This window comes from Neopelma chrysocephalum, unplaced genomic scaffold (genome assembly GCF_003984885.1).
Source record: "Neopelma chrysocephalum unplaced genomic scaffold, ASM398488v2 Primary Assembly neopelma1_60, whole genome shotgun sequence".
NCBI classification, from domain to species: Eukaryota; Metazoa; Chordata; class Aves; order Passeriformes; family Pipridae; genus Neopelma; species Neopelma chrysocephalum.
Genome location: NW_020897715.1, coordinates 12,292,202 through 12,313,151, shown reverse-complemented (window position 1 = coordinate 12,313,151; position 20,950 = coordinate 12,292,202). Strand labels below are relative to the sequence as shown.

The following is a 20,950-nucleotide window of genomic DNA, read 5'->3' as shown; positions in this document are numbered from 1 at the left end:
TCTTTAGGGTCTTGCAGTTTGCATGTTTGGTCCCATCTGTAATGTAGGTTATTTGAGAAATTCTGTGATCCATTTTTGTAATATGAAGTTGAGGAAACACTTCGCTTCTGCACTAAAATCCCTGCCTTAAAAACTGTGAAAACTGATTGATGACTTGGAATTTGACCTACAATATGTATGTCCAGCCATTTTTGGATTACACCTTACAAATATATTTTTAAGCAGGATAAACTTTCAGAAATAGAAGTATTTGAATATCTAAAGCCTGTTGAGTTTAAACATGTAATAAATTTGCTCTTCTGTGCTCCAAAAGTACAGGAAAATAAACTAATCATTAAAACATCTATACAAATACAAAACTCAGATGCAGTTTTTTAATAAGTTTCAAAGGATGCTTTGAATGACACTCAGTCTTACCAGGATATATTTTCCTGCACTTCAAAGTAAGAGTGTATCTTCTGTGTGCATCTGTATCATGTAGGTGCTGAAAAGAATACTGAGGAGGCAGGACATGATGTTAATCTCTTTTTCTTTTAGTTTGCTAACTATTGTGTTTTTCAAAGAATCCGGTGCTACCTCAGCTGGAGGACTATTGACTGTCTTAGGAAAAAGTATAGGACTTTTCAGTATAGTCCATCTCCTACTGAGGTCCTTGAAAATATTTATGTTTCAACCAACAGTTTGTAAGTTTAAACTTCAAGCATGTAGTATCTTCAAATCCCGTATGCTGATAATTGTAGTTGATTCACTTAAACATAGAAACACTTGAGAATACTGTAAAGTACCTATAAGAAACACTAAACTATTGCGGCAAATGTTTAAATCAATATTGATTACTATATTCTTGGTGTTTTTTCTTAGAAATAACGGTATACACGTTTCCAAATGATAATACATTTTTTAAAGAACCTTAGAGTGGTTTTACAAAGTATCGTTGTTCTCATTTGATAGATTCGATAGATGGGGAAACTGAAACACAGAACAGTTAAGTAATTTTCTCAAGGTTGTAAGATAATTCATGGCTAAACTAAGGATAGATTATTTCTTGGCATTGAGCATTTCATGCACTATTCCACTGCTTCCCTGTGTTAAAGAATGCTACAGTACCTTTATGATACACTTTAAAAAGAAACACAACTAGTAGTCTCATGTTTTCAAGTCTCTTTAAAAACCCTTTTCTTCAGCTGAACATCTTCATTTTCTATCCTGACCTTTTATCAAAATTAAATTTTCATGCACACAAATCCCGCAGTAGAGAGGAAGACTGAATACCATTTTTGACTTGCCTGGAATTAGAGTCAAAACCAGAGGGCAGAATGTAGCTAAAAAATATTGAATTGAAATTCTTATAAATGTATTTCAATGCTTCAAATACTGTTTCCTGTATATTGGACCAGAACAGAAGGTTAGTAGGAGATGGATGTCCCTAGTTATAAATAATTGTGACAACAACTAACAGTACAGTGCACTTGAAAGAACAGTTAAGTCTTGCTGCAAAATGCATCTTAACTACAAAAATGACAGCCTGAATGGTGCTGTGGATGGAGGGCAGCTTGTAGTCCTATTCAGAATAATAATATTAGCTTGTGTCTGTTTGAAATATCCCAGAATTTTGTAAATATCTCCTAGAAAGTAATCTGATGTTTCTTATTCTGATATTATTTAGGGGTGTAAGAAGACAGTTTGTAAGAAGTTTGAAGTCAGGTTATAGTGCTTCTGGGGCAAAGTGTATAACTGATAATTTTTTAAAATTACAATAGCTTTTATCTTACAAACAGAGTAAGATGGCACGCTTAGTGGTCTGGCTGGCACCAGTGAAGACTGTGGTTAATCCAGTTTCTTATTTTACAGAATTGACTGCAGAAAAGGATACATTCTTCTTTCAGACTCCTCAAAGCTTTGCTGAGGTGCGCACACTTATGCAGTTTGAAGGAAAGTTTCAATTTACAGAGAGTGTAACTTCACCCTAAGGTCGTTGCCAAAATACTGAATCCTGGCCTGTTCTAGAATGTCTAGGATCCTTACTTAGGGTTTAAAGAGAGTTTTTCGAATCACTGGTGTCATTAAACTCTGTTGCACACTCTGTGCTTTCTGTTCTTGGATAACCTAAGAAACGTCTTTGCCTGCCCCTAAGTAGCTGGCAACAAATCTGAGCTGCATTTACATCAGAGTCCTTCCTAAATGTTTTCACCATTCTCATGCCAGTGTTAGCCTTAAGGAAGACATTCTCCAGCAAATGGAAAAATACAGTCTCCCCTACCAGTGGAAGCTGTATTATTAATTCTGGTGGCAAGTAGAATTGTGTGCATATATTGCTAGGGTTACTTGTCATTTCAGCCCTCCTTGCTGAATAGATCTACATGTTGAACAATGGAATAAATAGGAGGTGTCTTTTGAGATTTTAATTCTCTTTTAGATAGGATTAGTTTCTGTTGTCACCATCTCTTTACCAAAGGGTCATTTTATTTGCCAAGTATTGGGGTGCATTGAGTATTGTCAGTATGATTCCTGTACTGTGTTTCAACAGGAATTTCTGGGTTCCACATCTGTGGAACTGCAGGTGCATGAAGGGGACTCCAAAGCTTGTATGTATCTTTCAGCTGCAGGTGCTGTGTCATCTCAGGCACAGAGAGGGAAGGATGTACCCTACACTTAAAATACAGAAACATGAAGTAACTTGTGTTACTGTCTCAAGATCTTGGAACCAATCACGTGAATAAAGCTGAAGTGGTTGCCAGTGAGATGCCTTCTTAGAACTTCCTTCCTGTGTTTGCTTTCTGAAGTCTATGCAGAAAAAAATGGTAAAATCTTAACTGATGATATTTTTTTCCTGAAATAATTAGTCTATCAACTCAAGAAGAAAGTACCTTTAGAAAAAAGAGAATTTTGAGAAATGAGCCTGTGTTGAAAATTTCTATAAAATTTTTAGCCTTTTACTCTTCAGCCTCTTGCATTTACTAGAATTATCCATTGTTTATCTCACTGAAAGTAAACTTAAGTCCTAGTTCATGAACTAGTCTTCTAGTCGAGCTAGAAGAGCCTTATACTCTTACTGTTGAAGCACAGCTCTGATAGTAGATAACCAAAACTCAACCATGTAGGCCTTTTTCTGCTGGATGATTTTTAGCAGCAAATTGAGATTATTTGGGTTATTTAATGCCCTCTCCCCTACAGCACCAACAACATGTAGGGCACTGTAATTATTCTTCACTAGGGAAACTGATAATTGGAGATACTGTATACTTCACTAAAAGGAGATTCTGGATCAAAAGAACTAACAGATAACAGTGTATGCTAAGATAGCACAAGAAAAAATGTTAGACAGAGGCAACATTTCTGTCTAGTAGTTGTACAGAAGTCATTGGACCACTAAATAACAAAAGCATCGTAATGACTAATTCCAATTCTTGTTTAGATGAGTACATTAAACCATATAATGCTGAATAAGACACCTTTAGACTTTACAATATTCAACTAGTGCCTAACCCATGGCAATACTATCCACGGTAACTATATGCTACTGCCAGTTATCTTGAGGATCAGTTTAGGAAGAGAGCAGTTGCTTTGCCGAGGGAAATTTAGATTAGATGTAAAATTGGGTTTTTCTTAAGGCCTTGTTTTTACCTAGCTACGAATGTTTCCTTAGCACAAGTGAAAACTTTACACATTTTAGCTCAAACTGTACTCTACTAAGCCTCCCACATTTATACCCATCTTCTTGGCAGTCATCCCAAAATATGTTTGGGTTGAAGCATTACACATTACATTTGGTGAAGCTTTAGCATTCCCTGTTGCTCACATCAATCCTTATTTCTGTTTGCTCTTGTAATTTACAGTTAATGAAAATTCTAAGTTTACCTTTGTTTTTGTTGGCATCTGTACAAGAGAACCCTTTAGCCTTTTCAGCCTCACATCCAAGTGGAAAGCTGAATCCAAAAGGGAAGGTAAAACCTATCTAAGCAGTTTCATTTTAGAAAGAAGCCCTTAGCATGCATGTCAGCATTGTAACATTTCTGAACAAACAGCAGAAGACCCTTGCTCAAGGCTTGACCTGTGCCTGCTCTTGTGAGTAGGCTTGTAAGTAGCAGGTAGGCACCAGATTAGCAGTTGATCATAACATCAGAATGCCAGATCTCAATGACCATCTGGTTAATGGCCTTAACCAGTTCCTGCTTCCTTCCAATTCAGGCAAGATTCTGGCTGAAATTAACAGGAATTTGCCTGATTACCAGTGTGGGAACGTGGCTAATAACAAACTCATACTGATGACCTTAACACAGCGTAGGCAATATTGACAAAACAAACCATTCTGGAGTTAGTGCAGTCTTTTCTAACGAGCCTGTTAAAAATTGTCTCACAGATTTTCAGTTCAGGATATACAATTTCTGTCTACCTACAGTACCACCTATGCACTGAGCTGTGTACATACAAGGTTATAATGTTAAGCAATGAGCTGTAAACAGATGGTACGTGTATAATTTCTGTACATACACACAATTAGATAATGTGCGTAATTTGTATTATGCTTTTAAAGACATTTATTTGAAAGACAGTTTTGTGCATTAAAAATTCCTATGCAGCTATCAAATTATTGTAAAAGTAAGCTTTAAAATACACCCTTTTCATTTATTTTTGGTGCTCATTACGCGTTCTGAATCATTGCACGTTCTGAAACATTACCTTTTACATTAACAAAATATTTTGCAGGTGAGAAATACTGACAAATTCAGAAAAATGTGTAACAGAATTATGATACAGCTGCATGTTTCTGGAAAAAGCAGGTCTTCGTGAAGGCAAGCCTGACCAAGCCTTCCTGCATCTGCTTACAGTGCTACATACAAGCTGTTTTTCTCATGTCATCAAAGCATTGCATTATCAGTAGGAACTCTGATCACATTTTGAAAGTTCATTTCCTGCTTTCTGGTTCTTCTGTTGCCATTGCAGAGGCTGTGCAGTCTCACGTGCTGGAGGACAAGGCATGGGAGAAAAGCACTGTTTGCACCTGTTTAAAATCTCCAGTGCTTTGTGTGGTTCCTGGGCAACAGGCAGGAATCCTGAAAAGCTAGGCTGCACTTGCTCAATTGTTGCTGGCAGCTGTGACTTTGAGAGAGCACATAGCAGCTCGTTAGCAGGTTGCTTGTGTTATGTGACATGCACCAAGCATGTCAAACTCTGAGCTGAGCTCGTCGCCTTTGCTGCCTACAGTCAGGCTGGGTTGCCTGGGGTTGCAGACTTGGCCAAGGAAAGCATTGTAGGGATGTAAGGTGAGTTCCTCATTGGTAAAGGGGCAGGGAGGTGAGGCAAATAGATGTGAATCAGTGTTTTCTGGTTACAAAAGGGGAACAGTAGCATATAGGTTCTCTGCACCAATGGGTGCTATTTTCTTCTAGCAATTATGTTCTTTCAGAGTATATTTGCAATGGTGCAACATAAAAATGCAGGGGATAACATGGAATTGAGTGTGAAAGTGTGTGTAAGCGTGCACACAGACACATGCATACATCATATATTCATTGCAGTATGGAAATACAAGACGATTTCATGGGGTAATTTTAAATTTTATTATGAGCTTTGATTTCTCTGTCTTGTTACTTTGAGGGATCAGAATCAAACCAACCTTTGCAATCTTGATCTTGGCCTATTTAGGCAGCATCCAAGCAGCAGATGCAGTCGTACTGCATGTCTGACTGGCAAATTCAGACCATTTCACCTTCATATCTACTCGGTTTGTGCCTCTTGGGTCAGATCAAGCTTCTCTTTCCTCTTGTAAAAGGGAGTTAGTATGTTATAAATCTAGTTAAACAAACCACAAAGCTACAGCATTGTTATGATCTGTTGAAATCTACATCATAATATGGGAACAGATCTGCCATTGTCTTGAAATCTTTTACACTCCATGCTGTTTTAGCCAAGAAAGAGTGATCTATAGACCGATCTCTTTTCTGCAGCTCCAGAAAATCTTGTTTAGACACACAATGATAATATTGACAATGGAAGTCATTAACCCAAGCTGAAGAAAAAGCAGAAGGAAATCTGCCTACTAAGCAAATTAGATAAACTCATGAAAGAAAAGCACATCAAGGATCCATTTAATGCCCAGATAATACAAAAAATATTTATTTATATGTATATATGAATGTATGTGTGTATGTATGTTTATATGTATATGTATAACATATATAACCACTTGCTCAGAAAATCCCTGGACAGTGGTTTGCCAGCAACTGGAAAGATTTAGTGCAGGGCAATAAGACTTCTCAGTTGCCCTGCCCATAGATTCAGTAAGTAACTGCTGTGGCTAATGTCAGGGTCATACTGTTGAGCCTGTCTGGTCTACAAGGGATGTGATCTGGACATGGTATGTTTTCAGTCGAACCATGCTACAAATACATGCTTCAGTGCTTATCTACTGTTGCTGACTTCTTTAGCTGAATATAGAAACCACTAGTTGTCGGGTACTGAGGGTAAAAGTAAAAAAAATTTGGAGAAACCAGAGTATGCCATAATCATGTATATTCAACATGAGTCCCATGATTTATTTTGTGATCAGAGCTTTTTGTTTCCTCATCTAGAAAATGGTGATAATTGGTGTTTATCTCATATTGCTATACAACAGCAGTTATGTTGTAAAATTTCTTTTCATGGTCGTTCCTGTGTTTTTCTGTTGTAATTTCATTTTCTATCTCAAGCTTGGGTTATACTCTCTCGCTATAGAGGGTCTTCTGAATTCACCATCTGATCTAAATTTGGCTATCAAATCATAGAAAGGAATAAACTGAGATATGTATGTAGGTCTGTGTGCTTTTTTTGCTGTCTTCTGTCATGCAGACTAGAAACTGGACCATAAAACTTGCAAACTGACATCACTTTAGTGTGGTCTCACAGTTTTTATTCAAGGACAATATACAAGAGTGTTATTCTTTAGGAAAGTATTTGTGATCCATTTGATTGGCCTTGGTTAGCACTGTTCTTGATACCACCTCATCACCGCAGTAAGAGAATTGCAGGTTTCCTCCTCTGCAGGTAATTTTGCAAATTCCTCTTAATATGGATCCACTGCTTTTAAAATTTAAAAAAAAAAATGAAATCTGTAGGACTTACTCTGTTAGTTTAGAACATCTTGTTAGCTGGTAATAACAACTCTGCTGCATAGCACACACAAGTCAGGGGCTGGATGTTTATGAAACACATGATAATAGGTGTTGCATTTTCTTATGTACTGATTCATTTTACGTAAACTGTACAGCACCAAAAACACCCACTCACAAATAAAGCGAAATAGAAAAATGGCATTCAGATGTTAAGGATATGACTTAAACTCTCACAGCCAAGCACAATAGAATTGGGAGACTTATTCTGTTTATAAATCATACTGTTGTCTCAGATATTCCAGCTGATTTTGTGGTGAGGACGGACCCCACTAAGAGGATTATGTGAGCTATGTATAGGTTCAGTAAGATGAATACAGTAGCATGAAATTTTAGTGGAGGTATGTCTGACAAGATTTTCTCTAACTTGGGACCACCATGTTTTAATTCATTCTGTAAATTACTCCCATGTTTGTAATATCCCCAGGTGTTGACAGTCCCCTATCTCAGAATGGCATACTTTGTTTGTTGCTATAGATTATATCTGCATTCATATGCTATGACACATCTTTCAGTGTTTCCCCATGAAGAGAGTTGGAAAAGGAAGATGTGCTTCTCTGGGAGCCTTGTTATGCAAGAACAGTGTGGACTGGTCAGGAAATACCAGTCAATCTCCTTTTCCATAGGCTCCCTGGTCAGAATTTGGGGCTAGCAGATACACCTTTACCAAGTCAATATCTACTGTGACAGTAGACAACTGCATTATCAGCTGAAGAACCTGAAGAGTTATAGTGACTTGAACTTGGGTCACATCCAAACACCATTTTAGATGGAGGAGAGGAAAGAAAAAAAGTCTATTTCTAGGGTTGTTAGCAGGAACAGAACCTCTCCTTTCACCCTTTAGTCTCTCATCTTGTTTTTTGGGGGGTTTGGGGGTTTTTTTTGTGGGGGGAGGGGAAGAAAGCTCATTTTCAGCACTGCATCTTCCACATGGCTACACAGTGATATGTAAAGACACTTCAGAGGATAGTGTTTCTTCTACTCTATAGTTCCCCCATTGCAGCAGGTAGTGAGTGACACCTGTTGTCATATTTGTGATCCTTAAGTTTACTCAAAGCCTAGTGAAAGTCCACCTAAGCACTTGGATACAACGCTAGGCATCTTTGACTCCACTCTTCTTTGTGTATAATTTGCAGCTTGGCTGTTCTTCCTAGTCACTGGTGGTCATGTGTTCAAATAGTCCATCAAACGTGCCTAACAGCAATAACAGTGCTTTGAAAGAGAGAATAGTCAGCATCTGAGCACTGAAATTTCTATTACAAGAATGTAATCTTTCCATTACAATGATAATATCTGAGCTAAATTTACTAGTGTTTGCTGTGTTATTGTTCTTCTGCACCTTTTTGTTCTGTTACTGATCTGCATTGAAACTTCATATCAAAAAGTTATGCTAAGAAACTAGACCTCAGAAAACAGATTAGCACACGGTAATTTTCTTCCTCAGTCGTTGGAGATTACCTTGTCCAGTCTGCTTGTGGCTTCAGCTTGCCTTTTTTTTTTATCCAAGCTCAACTAAATTGACAATTATTTGGAGACAGTGAGGCTAATTGTCCTAATTAATACAAGTGGACCCAGGTGGGGATAGAGCTTGAGACCAGTCAGGTGGTATGGGCAAAAAGCCCTCCTCTATTTGAGAACTCATACTGTAATGGAGAAGCTGGTGGTACCTAAGGCTGTAATGCTTTTGTAGTAAGTTTTTTGTTTTGTTTTTAATTTCTGCTTGGATTGTTGTGTAATATGTTGAATGTGTGGATTTTCATATATGACGGGTGGTGTCTGAGAGAGGGGCCTTACCTTAAAGAAAAAGCTTCCTTTCAAATAAAAAGAGTTCACTGGTTGCTCCAGCCCTGTAGCTTTTGTTGATCCTGAAAGAGTATTTCATCCTGCATCAGAATGTACTGGATTAATCTAGAAGCTGGAGGTATATTGATTAGCCACGAAGTGAAGACAAGGGAGTGTGCAGGATTGTGTCGTGTTTCTGCTGTGTTATAGTTCTGAAATGAAAGCTATGATAATACTAACAAGGTGCATGAAGGGAAATCTTGTTTTAACAGGTGTTGTTCATGGAAATGGTTAAAGCAAACTTGGAAACAGTGCAGAAGAAGGTGTAGTTTTTGTGTAGGAGATGGCAGAATATTATGCTTGTCTAACAAGCATCTATCATTTCCTTGCTATTTACTCTGCTCCTTGATCATCCTTCTTCATCTCTGAGCTACCTTTATGTCAGTAGCTGTCACTGAAGACTTCCACTTGCTCCCTTGCATCTGACAAAGATTCTAAACAGGGTAGATTCTGGTTGTTGACTTTGAGACTAGATTTTAGCCCAATTTTCATAGATAAGATTTGGCGTGCTGTCCTATCCCAAGTGTCTGTTCAGTGAAAAACATGCCGCTCTCTGTGCCTCCTATCATTTTGTTTGCCAGCAACCTGGCAAGCAAAACTCTTTTCAAGTCCTGACCTGGCTGATGGCTATTTGATGGCACAGAAAAAGAGAAAAATAGCAGTTGCAGTAGTCCAAAACACATTAATTGTTTAAGGATTTAGACTAACTTCCTGCAGCTTCCTATCACCTTTGAGAATCCCAGTGAACTGTACTTCTAATCACCACACCTTTTCTATACTTGTGGGCTAAAGGCTTTTCCCTTAGGGAAAATGACTTTCCCAGGCCTGGCAATAACACAGTTAAAAGGTATGGGAATAGGTCAGCCAGTGCCTGGTAGGGTTCTGTAGCCATAAGACAATCTATCTTTCCCTTCAGACAAATCTGGCTGCAGTATTATTGTGTGTAACCCATGCTGATTCTAAAAGCAGTATGAATTGTATACATCTTGCACATCAGTTTCAGTGTCTTAAAAAATGAAGAGTTTTTTCCTTTTTCCCCTTCCTTTGAAGTTTTAAAGCAGAACTTGCTGGTGACCCACTTTTGCTAACAGTTCTCTTAACTAACCCCTGTACTCGCTTATACATTTTTTTCTCTTCCACCCACTGTCTGTCTAGCCTGGTTTAAAATTTTTATATATGTACTTTTAAAAAATTGATTAGTTGGAGAGCTGCCCGTTCTTCTGCACTGTATAATAAGGATTTAAAAACTGCACACTGAATTCTGTATAGTGTAATTAAAACTGACCCAGATTTGGACCTGAGAACACCAGGACTTAGCCAAACTTGCCATGAGCTGAGTTCTGATGGCAGATGGAAGCTAATGAGGACACACTATACTCCAGAATTTCCCAGCTGCTTGGCCCCTTTTTGTACAAACAAGGTTTGGAGTGAAGTCCCAATCCCAAGAGCATGTTCAAGCAAATGTACTGCACCCAGTGTTTTGGGAAACAAGGCAGTACTGTTGGACTGCTTCAAGAAAATTTTGAGGCATTATTTCCAAAGGGCTTTTACTGTGTATCCCAGTGTCATGCATATGTTGTCTTCCATCTTATCCTAGGCTGAGTGTGATCATATGCTTCAGACCCTATCTGAATATCCTCCTCCCATTTCAGTTGGGAGGGTTTCCACTTTAATTTAACGGAGCATTAAGATCCTGAAGTACTGGGTCTCCGTTCGACCTGTGGTTCCCTTTAGTGGATTCAATGTCCTGGGACTATTCAGGCAGATGTAATTGAATCAGTTTGAAGCAGCTGTAGCTGGCATGTGGTCTCTCAGATTGCTAGCACCTGCTTGGTTGGTTTTTTTTGTTGTTTGTAACTCGCTAGAGTGAAAATAGTGCCAAAACCAGCATTGGTCTTGGAGCTGATAAAGCACTCCAGCTCCTATATCCTTTTCCCCTTCTAGCCTAGCCACCTCATTACTGGTGCCTGTAATAACGTTGTTGGTAGTGAGCAGAAACAGGTTTATGCTTCCCCTCCAACTGCCTCCTCCCGCTTCAAGCCAGTGCACTGCCAATACTGACTCTCTTCTTCATAAGCAGTAAGAGTTAATAGTGCTCAGGTGTGCAGAGCGTCTGTGCCCTCCTTAGAAAATTGGGCAGCCCATGGTTTGCTGTATCTGATACAGGGAGCACCAAATTTATCTATTGCTCTAACAGTCCAACTGCTGGCATGGCAAGTTACTGTTCATGTCTAACAAATGACCACGGAGTCATGGGATGTTCTGCTCAATACTTCTGCTCCCTTCCTCTGGTGTAGTGTACATAGATTTTGGTTACTGTTTTCCTACTACAGTCAAAGTTTTAATATGGTAAGATTTCAGAATGGACTGAGTCACTTGGTTGCCTTTCTGTATTGTGTGATTTATTGTAATCAAAGTTCAAATTAAACACAGTAGTGCACTTGGCCAAATACAGTAACAACACACAGTGGTGTGGTTTTCAGTGTAATATTACAAGATGGCATATTGCAACATTATTTTTTTTAATATATCCCTCCACTGACTTCACCTTACTTTGTGAATAAAGTTTATGTGCCTCCATTTTATTTTGTCCCTCCCTGCTCCAGAGACAAAGGATGCATCTGGATTCTTCATTCCAGCCATCTTCATCTTTAGTGTTAGCCCCACACCTCACTTCTTGTTCTTTTCTTTTGCTTACCTGAGTTTTTATTTTATGGACCACAGTTTTTGACTTTGTCTTGAAAGACACACTCCACTGTGGAGTCCTGATAGTGAGGAAGAGTGTATTGACTGACATGAGAGTAATTATTATTAACTTTTCCTTTTGGCTTTAAATATTTGGGTTGGCTTCTCTCTCTCTTTATTTTTTTTTCTCTTTCCCCTCATTTGTTGGGTATTACCACATATTTCTAGGGTCGAGAGGGTCTTGTCCTCAGCTGATGTATGGGGATTTAATTGCCTCCTGCAAGAGCTTTAAAAAATTGCTGTTGTAGGCAATTAAAAGTCAGTTCCACAAAGTGTTCCAGGTGATTCTGAACCTGTTTTTCTTTCTCTCCTTTAAACCTGTATCCTGCATTTATATCACATATAAAAAGATTTGTCTGTAGATATTTGGGATGTAGGAAAAGTCTCCCCTACCATTGAATATTCCATTGCCTCTCCAGCTCACGTGCTTATTCGTAGCTCTCTGCATTTTGTTGAGCTCAGGCATTTGAAGGGTGTTACTGAAGGCAACTTCTCTAGGGTTCAAAATACACTTTTGATTCAGTGGAAGGGAAATGTCGTTGAAACTTACAGAGTTAATTGGTTTTGCTTTTTTTTCAGTACAAAGGAGATGCTTCCCTTTATTTCTTTGTTTTTACAGTACAGAATACTACTGGTTTTATCTTTAAGTTGCATTAAATATACTTAGATACCCTGATAAACTACCTCATATTACTTGTATCTGTGAAAGTGATGCAGCTAAACATTTTAATAGTTGTTTAATGGAACTACAAAGAAAAAAAAAAGGGAAATTCCAATCAAGACAGAATTGTTTTTACTAATCCAGTGAGGTGATGTCATCACTTGATTTTTCTCCTGTCCTGTTGTGATTTGTAGTGTTTTGTTTGTTTGTGGGCTTGTTTTGTTTTCTTTCCACCCAGGCTCCTGCTTTCCTGCTCCTTTTTGGTTAGTCTCAAAATGTCTACCAATAAAAACATCCATTTGTAATGATAGCTTTTGCAACTTTTTGTAGTCTGGAAGTGCTGCAGCTATAGATATCTAATGAACAAAATGCCAGCAACCAGTTGTAAGAGGGGAGGTTACTAGGGCTTAAATTAAAATTGGCCGAGGTTTGTGGCTCTCACAAACCTCATACGGTATATGATTTTAAAGCATTTTCAGTATAAGCAGCAACACTTAAATCTGTGATTTAAATAATGGAGAGTAAATATGGAATATTTTATCTTTTTCACATGTTGTGAGTACCAAACATCCTTGAGATCAGTAGGATTATGGAAGAGAAACTGTTCTTGAAACCACAGTAAATATAGCACCCATGAATATCTAAATAAATAGCAATAGCAAATCAGAAAGTGTTGTTTGTATGCAAAAATACTTGAGTATGTGTGTGTGGAGGAAAAAAGGAAAGAGTAAGTATACAGGTGTCTATATTAGGATTTCTTGGTGCCATTTGTAGCCAGCCAGAACAAGAAAGCATCTGCCACTCTTATGGTTGTTTTGAAAATAAATATAGTTTCAGGTAAGCAGCAACTGCTAGCTGACATACTTTTTTTCTAAAATGCTTTTTTTTCCTGAACTAAAGTTTACTTTAGAAATATAAGCATTGAATAATTGTGAATTCTACACTAAGTACAAGAGGTAGTAGAAAACCAAGAGGATTTATATTCTTAAGAAGTCTATCTGGCATAAGTGAAGAGAAAAATATATAGCTGTTCTTTTCAGTTTGCTAACATCCTGACTCTGAGTTGTGAATTAAGCAGTGTTTATAGTGCTGAACCATCCTTTTTATACGTTCAATTTGAAGGTATCAGTTTAGAGACTCTGTACATCTCTTACTTGTATACAGTTAACTGATCAATTTATATGAAGTATGCTAGCTTTTTGTGCACATGGAGTAGAGCACTTTCCAAACTAAGATGTATTAGTGACTAGCACAGAAGGGTGACAGAAAGGACAACAAAGGAAGTTAATAAATTGATAATGAAGTGGGATTATAGGGGATTGAGCATGGATATTAGAACCATCTCAAATATACTTTTTAATCACTACCACTCTGCTCTGATTCTGTCTAGTGGCTTTCTAGTGGCACCACCCTGTAATGTGTTGTTGAGTATTTGGAAAAAGACCCCTTGACTTGTTACTTATTGGCAAGCATGTCCGCAGCCTTGACAGGGGTCAAGAGGTTAAATGAATGATAGACAAGATTCTTCTGTTTGCCATGCAGTTGGTCCCTCTAGAAGAGCTTTTGAATAAGTTGATAAAAATATTTGGAAAACTTGCAGTACTGTGTCTGATCTGTGAACAAAGCTTTTATTGTCTGGACTTTGCATTCCAGCACTGAATCATAAACGTACAAAACGAAGAAACTGGTGAACAATTTAACACTAAAGTGAATACAAAAAGGTACTGTATTATAACTAACAAATAAAACTAATACAAAGTACAGAGGAGGAGGTGCTGAGAAAAATGTAATCAACTCTAAGTCTTGGAGTGTTTTCAAGAAGAAATCTCAGCCCAGTTCTTTCTGTTGTATCAACCAGGCAATTTCTTGAAAGAAGCATGAGTTGTCTCATGTGGTACACATAACTCTTGTCCACTCCCCAAAGGTTCAGTTTTTCCCTTTTCCCAAAATTCTGTGCTTGACAACTGGACAGAAGGCTACACTGAATTAAATTTTATTGTTCTGGTGTTCTCCATCCCTTTACAGTGCACATAATCAGGAATTCAGTTATGTCCCAAGAAACCCGTTTAACCTAATGAGAGCAAATGGCAATGGGTGTTCCTTACCCGGGACAGCAGTGCCAACATTTCTGCTTAATTGGGACATATTTGGCTGGTTCCAGTGCTTCAAGTGGTTTTTAAACAGGTGTTTAATAGGTGTGGGATTCTGAACTCTGCCCTTTTGATACAGCAGTTGCCAAATAAAGATTAACAGAAATAAAAAGGTCTAATGTTGAATAATAATTTTTGTCTTTGTATATTTATTCAGCATAATTTTTACTTCAAGTCGCAGGCGGGTGGGGAGGTGTTTCTTCTCATAATTGAGAAAGTCCATTAAATAGAACAACAGGATGTCTAACAGGGTGTCCTAATTAAAATTACCCTGTAATTTGAACAAAACATTCATTTGTATGTAGGTAAGGTTGACCTAAACCCCATCTAAATCAGGAAAAATTATTATACAATTTTTTTTCTGCTGAAAGTGAAACTTAGCATTCTGCCAGCAAACAGCATGGTTCTGTTATTATACAGGATTCAAGAGTAAGGATTTTCTCTTCAGTGTTGAAAAAATAATGTTTTGAGAAAATTTAAAATAGATTTCTCTCCTACCTCCACCCTTTGATAGTATTCATTCACACTTGTGTTTCTGCGGTATTTTGAGAGCAGGGACAGTTTTGTTCTGTGCATGCTGTAAGCCCATCTGAAGCCTTTGGTTGTGGCTACTATACGGGTGAACTAATAAGCAACAGAGATAGCAGCTGCTTAGCAGGACTGATTGGCTCGGGCTTGACTTTGCTATCTGCGACTACACAGTTTCTGACTGGCTTGGAGTGCAAGCCGGGTAATTTTGTTATCTCGGGGAGTGTGGACCTGCATGCATAATCTAGGCTGTGTACACAACTGCAGAGATTTCACGTTCGTATGTAAAAATGGCCCAGTCATGCTTTAGCTGTCATGGTTTAAAATGCCGCTGAGGCAAATTGTATTAAATATAACTTATCAAATCAAAGTGAATGTTTGCAAGAATTTACTAACTTCAGAAATATTCTTTGTATTTAAAAGGGAATTCTCAGCATCTTTTACTCGACAGAACTACACAAACTGCAGCTTCTGGATGTTGCTTCCACAACACAAGGTGGTGGAAGTTTATTTATTTATGCCCACTTTCTGGGCAGGTTGGGAAAGGGGAGGATTTTCAAAAGCTGGTCTCAATGTGCTGCTGATGCATTCAACTTGGAATTCTTTGCCATGATTTGAGTGGAAAGAGAATCACACGCTTGTTCCTTTGGATAATCCCACTGCTATGTACAAAAAGTGGAACTTGATAAATGCCAGAATTTAATTAGGTGCAATAGGAGTGCCTTTTCACTGAATTATTCTTCTGCCTAAACCAACTTTTACATTTTCATCTCTCAGCTTCAATGGAGTATATAACAACAAAAGAAAGGAAAGGGAAAAATCTGATGAACAATTTGCTTAACCTACTTTAAGCTCCAAGAAGAATTGTTAAAGAGAAGATAAAATTTGAGGCTGGTGTTGTGGTAATACACTTTTAAGGTGATGAAGAGCACTTCAATAGAAAGTATTCAAATATTGGCATAATTTAAAATTTTTAGATTCCTGTCATTATTTTAAAGAGAGTCAGAATTGATGTGGGCACCTGCTGTATTGTAGAAAGAGTAAAATTAATCAAACAGATATTTGCCAGAATACTTTACATGTCTGTATATATGTATGTTAGCATGTAGATACTTAAGTATGCATGTTTTCCAATGAACAGTTATTTTATGGAGACATGTATTCAGTGAGAAGCCACAGCAAGAATAATCTAATGCACAAGTGCGTTGTACTGATAACTGCTGTATCTTAAAGGCAGTTGAAGGAAAATGGGAGTCTCCCTTTGGGGAAACCAGCCAAGCCTATTTGTATAGGTGTCACATAACTTGAACATGTCTAAGTTTGTGTAACAACCTGTGCAGCTGCCCGTGATTGATAGAATAACTGCAGCCATCTTGAGAGTGTGTAGAAGACTGGAATGAAAACAAGTATTGTGTAGATGCCATTGCTTCAGACTCACACATGCTGGTATGTAGTGCTACATGTGAAAGCACAGTTTGTTATTGTTGAACAGAAAAAGTCACCAATTCTTATGCCTGGTCTGGAGTCCTGCCCTGGAGGCCTAGTTGTAACTTGGCAATACAAATTCCAACTGCAGTACTGAAAAGGCAGATATTGGTTGTTGAGCTGATGAAAATGGATGAAGATCAGGTGTCTGCACTGTTTCTTTTTGTTTTCTCAGTTACTGTAATTTCCAAAGATGGTAAATCCCCTGTGGGTGCTAACTGGCTAGTGAAGCTCTTACGTAGCAACTCCTCCTCCTGAACTATTGTTGATAGTGGTGTTGGATGATTCCTTTATACCAAAGGATCTCTCTTGTACAGTTTAAAATGTTCTAATTTTTCTTATTCCTGGAGCACAGAAGCTAAAGGAAGAGACTTGAACTGCAGTGTCTTCTGTATTCGGCTGAAATCCAGATACACATCCCTCTTGTGCAACTGTTGGGCAGAGTAACTTTAAAAATACTGATGGTGGGAAAGCTTACTTTCTAATCAGGACAGAATTGATGCTTGTGCTCTGGAAGGTAGCAAAAGACATGCACAATATGGTAACTCTGGAGATGTAAAAGAAATTTCCTGCTCTTTATTTCCAGAAGTATTTTCTGAAGTCCTTGAAAGATTGTTCAGGAACTTCCTGATGCTCTGGTAACAGTGGTTCTTAACCACATGATTTATCATTTGCCTTTGGCAAGAGAGCTCAATTCTTTCCTATTGAATGTGGGACCTTGCCTTAGTGCCTCAGGGAAGTGTTACTGTAGTGCATGTCACTTGAGGCTAATTCAACCTGCCACTTGGAAAATGCCCCTGGTGCAGATTGTAGCACTGCACCATTATCTCAAGCTATTTTTCATCAGAAGCAGACTGCATCTGTTCTGTATGATCTGTATAGCCCGCCAGTTTATTTTAGGTTAGCATGTGGAGTGGGGGCTTTTTTTACCTATAAAGCTGTGATTGGTTTGGCTTCCAGCTGTGTGATAAGAGCCTTTCTTCTGTGTCATACTAAAGCAGTCCTAGACATCACAAGATATAGGCCCACAGCAGCTTAAACTGATCAATGTTGATGCTGCTCTGTTGCTGTTCCTCCACTTGAACAGTTCTGCTGCCTCCTTAGCTGTAACCTCCAAGTTTCCTGCCTGGATGCTGAGCTGAAGCAGGGTCTTGATGTGGCTGAAAACACATGGGAAAGAAACTTTCATTCAGCTGAAAGCTCCCTGAACCAGACATTTATCCAATCCTAGATCAAGGATAGACTTGGGGACATGTGGCAAGGAGAGAAAGGAGGTGAGGGAGGGGTGGAATTTTGGCAGCTACAATTAAAATCAGCTTACATCTTAGTGAAGTTGTGTTCGTAACATTCTGGAAAAAATAACTTAGTGGTTTCAGCAAGATATATCTATGAGCATAGGATATGATAATCAGAGGAACTGTGGCTTTGGAATTTCCTTCCTCTTCAGTTTTTTAAGACATGCATTTTGGTACGCATCAGAAACGCTGAAGATCACACACCTCAGCCTTTCCACCCTTGAAAAGGGAAAATAATATGAAGGCTTGATTAATTTCTTTTATGAGGTTTGTTTGCTATATGTTATTAGAAGCAGATCAGGCAGGGAAAAAAAAATTTTGTAAGCGGTAGGGAATTTTCCCCTTTGAAAAAAAGTAAAGCTTCATTAACATTTCAGCCAGCTTTAAATTAAAATTTTCATCTGAAAATAATCAATAACGTGTTTTGAGTGCCGGTGAGTCACATCAGGGCAGTATCAACCCAACTTTCTTGTACGTACAGCTTGTGATGTGGATCCTTTATCATCAGTCACAGTGTTACTGTGCCACGCATGCTGGTGTGAGTATGCCAGTTGGCCTTCTGCTGATCACATAAAGCCAGTGTGCTGCATAGCACGTGGCTGGCTGGGGCAAACTGAGCAGAGCAGATGACTGCTGGGTCCTGAATTCTGTACCTGCTTTGTATGCATGCTGACTTAACCTAATGCTTTTTACCATGAGTAGCCCTATTCCCTTCCATTGCAGTAGGTCTGCTTACACCAGAAAAGTTTTCACTTGATATGTTTCTGTAGGACAGGCTCTCAGAACATGCTGCCAGAGTGACTGGGTTTTCCTTAACCCATCCGTATGCAACTGAATGCTGATACTTTACTTTCCCTGCCCCACTGCAGACAGGTCATTGAGTTTGATGTTGGGAAGGGGAGAGTTCAGAAGTGAAGCTAGTGGCTCTGCTGTGCAGGCAGTGACAAATGGCAGACTAGTCTGTATCCCTGGGTTTTGCACATTTGAGGGGACGTGGGGATTTGCAGCATGCAGCCTGAAATGCTTTTTTTTTCCTGCAAGATGATGTCAAGTCTACATGGATTAGATTTGTAGATGTCCTGAGCAATTGGTGCTTCAACTGCAAAGCCTTTGGAGGAAAACGCTTTGCTGATTGTATCATGCTTTTGGTAGGGCCTGTATTGAAGTTCCTGGCAACGGTTACTAAAGGTTTTTTCCTTCATGCAAGATCTTAAAGATAATTTTACCCTCTTTTTTCCCCCCCTCTCCTCAGGGAACTAGAGGGCTTGACGCATCCTTTACATCCTGCATTTATTCTGACCACAGTCCTTCCCTGTTCTCACAAGTAGAGCTCAGCCCTGCTTCCCTTCCTGTTGATTCCCAGTCAGCTACATGGTAAGTTTTCATTATCTCTAGACTTGTTGCCACAAGGTAAAATTCTGGCAGACTCTCTCTAAAATCCATTAGCACTGGGCATTGAGGGCAGAGTACTTCGTGGCCATCAGAGATCGTTCAGTTGTATTCCAGGCTGATTGCAAGGAAAGGAAGATAGCATTGAATTAGCATAGGAGCTGAACTTCAGCACAGATTGTTATAGGAATAAAATATGAAGTAAAATATGTGACAGAATTAAATCCATCAGTTCTAATAAAGGAAACAGAAGAAAGCAAAGAAATATTGGACCCTTAAATCCCATTAACCAGGCCAGAGAGAGAATGCGTTAAAAGGAAGCTGCACTGTATCTTTTTTCATTGTTTGATGAAATAATCTTTTTCACCCTTTAAGTAGTGTGTTTAAAACTCCTAGTATTTCTGAAACAAAGAGAATATACAGTCACCGAGCTAGCTGGTTTTTATACCTTCCTTTTCTGAGTATTGTCCTTCAGTGCAATACAGAGCCATTTCTTTGTTCTCACAAGCTAGCAGTTAAATTGTATGTAAATGTATGCAAATTAGATGCTGTCTAATAAAGAGAGTCATTAGATGGAAGAAATATTTAGTTTAGGGGAAAAAAAGAGAAGAAAGCAGGTGTATTTTGCAATAGAAAAATGTAAGATTGCAAAAGCCCCTCTAACTTTGGGTGAAGGCTTTTTATAAAGCCATTAAGATATTTTCTAAAAGACTTGCCCTACTCTTGGTCCTATTTTCTGCATGGTTTTTTATGTCTATACACTTCTGTGTTCTTTTCTTAAAACTCACACTGGCTGTGCTATACATACAGACATATAAGTATTGTATTCATAAGTTTTTTGTTTCTTTAAATCATATAGCTATGAATTTACATACATGTACCTTGCACTAGGCTATGTTTTTTGCTTACTGAGTAGACAGAGGTGGAATCCATGTGGTAAATTTTATTTTCATGGATTGATTTATTCATCATATGCTCTGACTGGATACCTTTTTCTCACTAAATCATCTTCCTCCATTTAATCGAACCTCCCCTCAACAATTTCAGAGCTTCCTTTTCCCCCCCATTTTATTTATCCACCAAATCTCAGTAACAGATATTTTTCCATTCTTTCACTTGCATTTTTTGCCAAGTTATCCCTTTTGAGGTATGGACCTGATTTGAGTCTGAAGCAGCAGTGACCTTTCTAAACATGAAGTCACAGCTTTACTGTCAGGTGTCACAGCACTAAGATGGTAGGAATGTGAAGCTTTGTGTCATCCAAAGCTGGAGATTCCACACCTCCAGTGGATGGAGCATTCGTATCCATCTAGGCTCTGAAAGATTTAAAATAGATAAACCTTATTTTTTTGCTACTTCAAGGATAAAAAAATTTTAGACTTTTATCTCTTTACCTTAGAATTTCTAGTCCTGCTTTCATCACTTCTGTTTGGGTGGACTAGTATACAAAGATGACATGGCTCAGTTATTTTGAAGTTCTGAAGTGTTTCTGATGGTCAGTTATCATGGTTCGGGCAGATGAGACAATAGCTGTAGGTCGACTTGCATATTTTTTCTGTTGCATTTTTGCAAGTCTGGAAGTCTAAAGACATATATATGTGTGTGTGTATAAAATATATGTATATAAAAATAATGTTGTTTAAATATTTACATATAAAGCCAAGGGATTGGCTTCCTTCCCAGAATTACTGGAACTACCTTCACCAG

The 20,950-nt window shown here is 38.4% G+C and overlaps 1 protein-coding gene across 11 annotated transcripts in view; it reads left to right on the top strand.

The window, feature by feature from the left end:
- ZBTB20 (zinc finger and BTB domain containing 20) overlaps positions 1–20,950 on the top strand; it is a 503,503-nt gene that overhangs the window by 103,456 nt on the left and 379,097 nt on the right. For 9 of the 11 annotated variants that reach the window (XM_027681153.1, XM_027681152.1, XM_027681151.1 and 6 more), the window contains one exon: positions 19,107–19,228. The exons of the other annotated variants lie outside the window; for them this stretch is intronic. The gene's annotated coding sequence lies outside the window, so the exon portion shown is untranslated. The remainder of the gene's footprint in view (positions 1–19,106; positions 19,229–20,950) is intronic. 11 annotated transcript variants of the gene reach the window in all.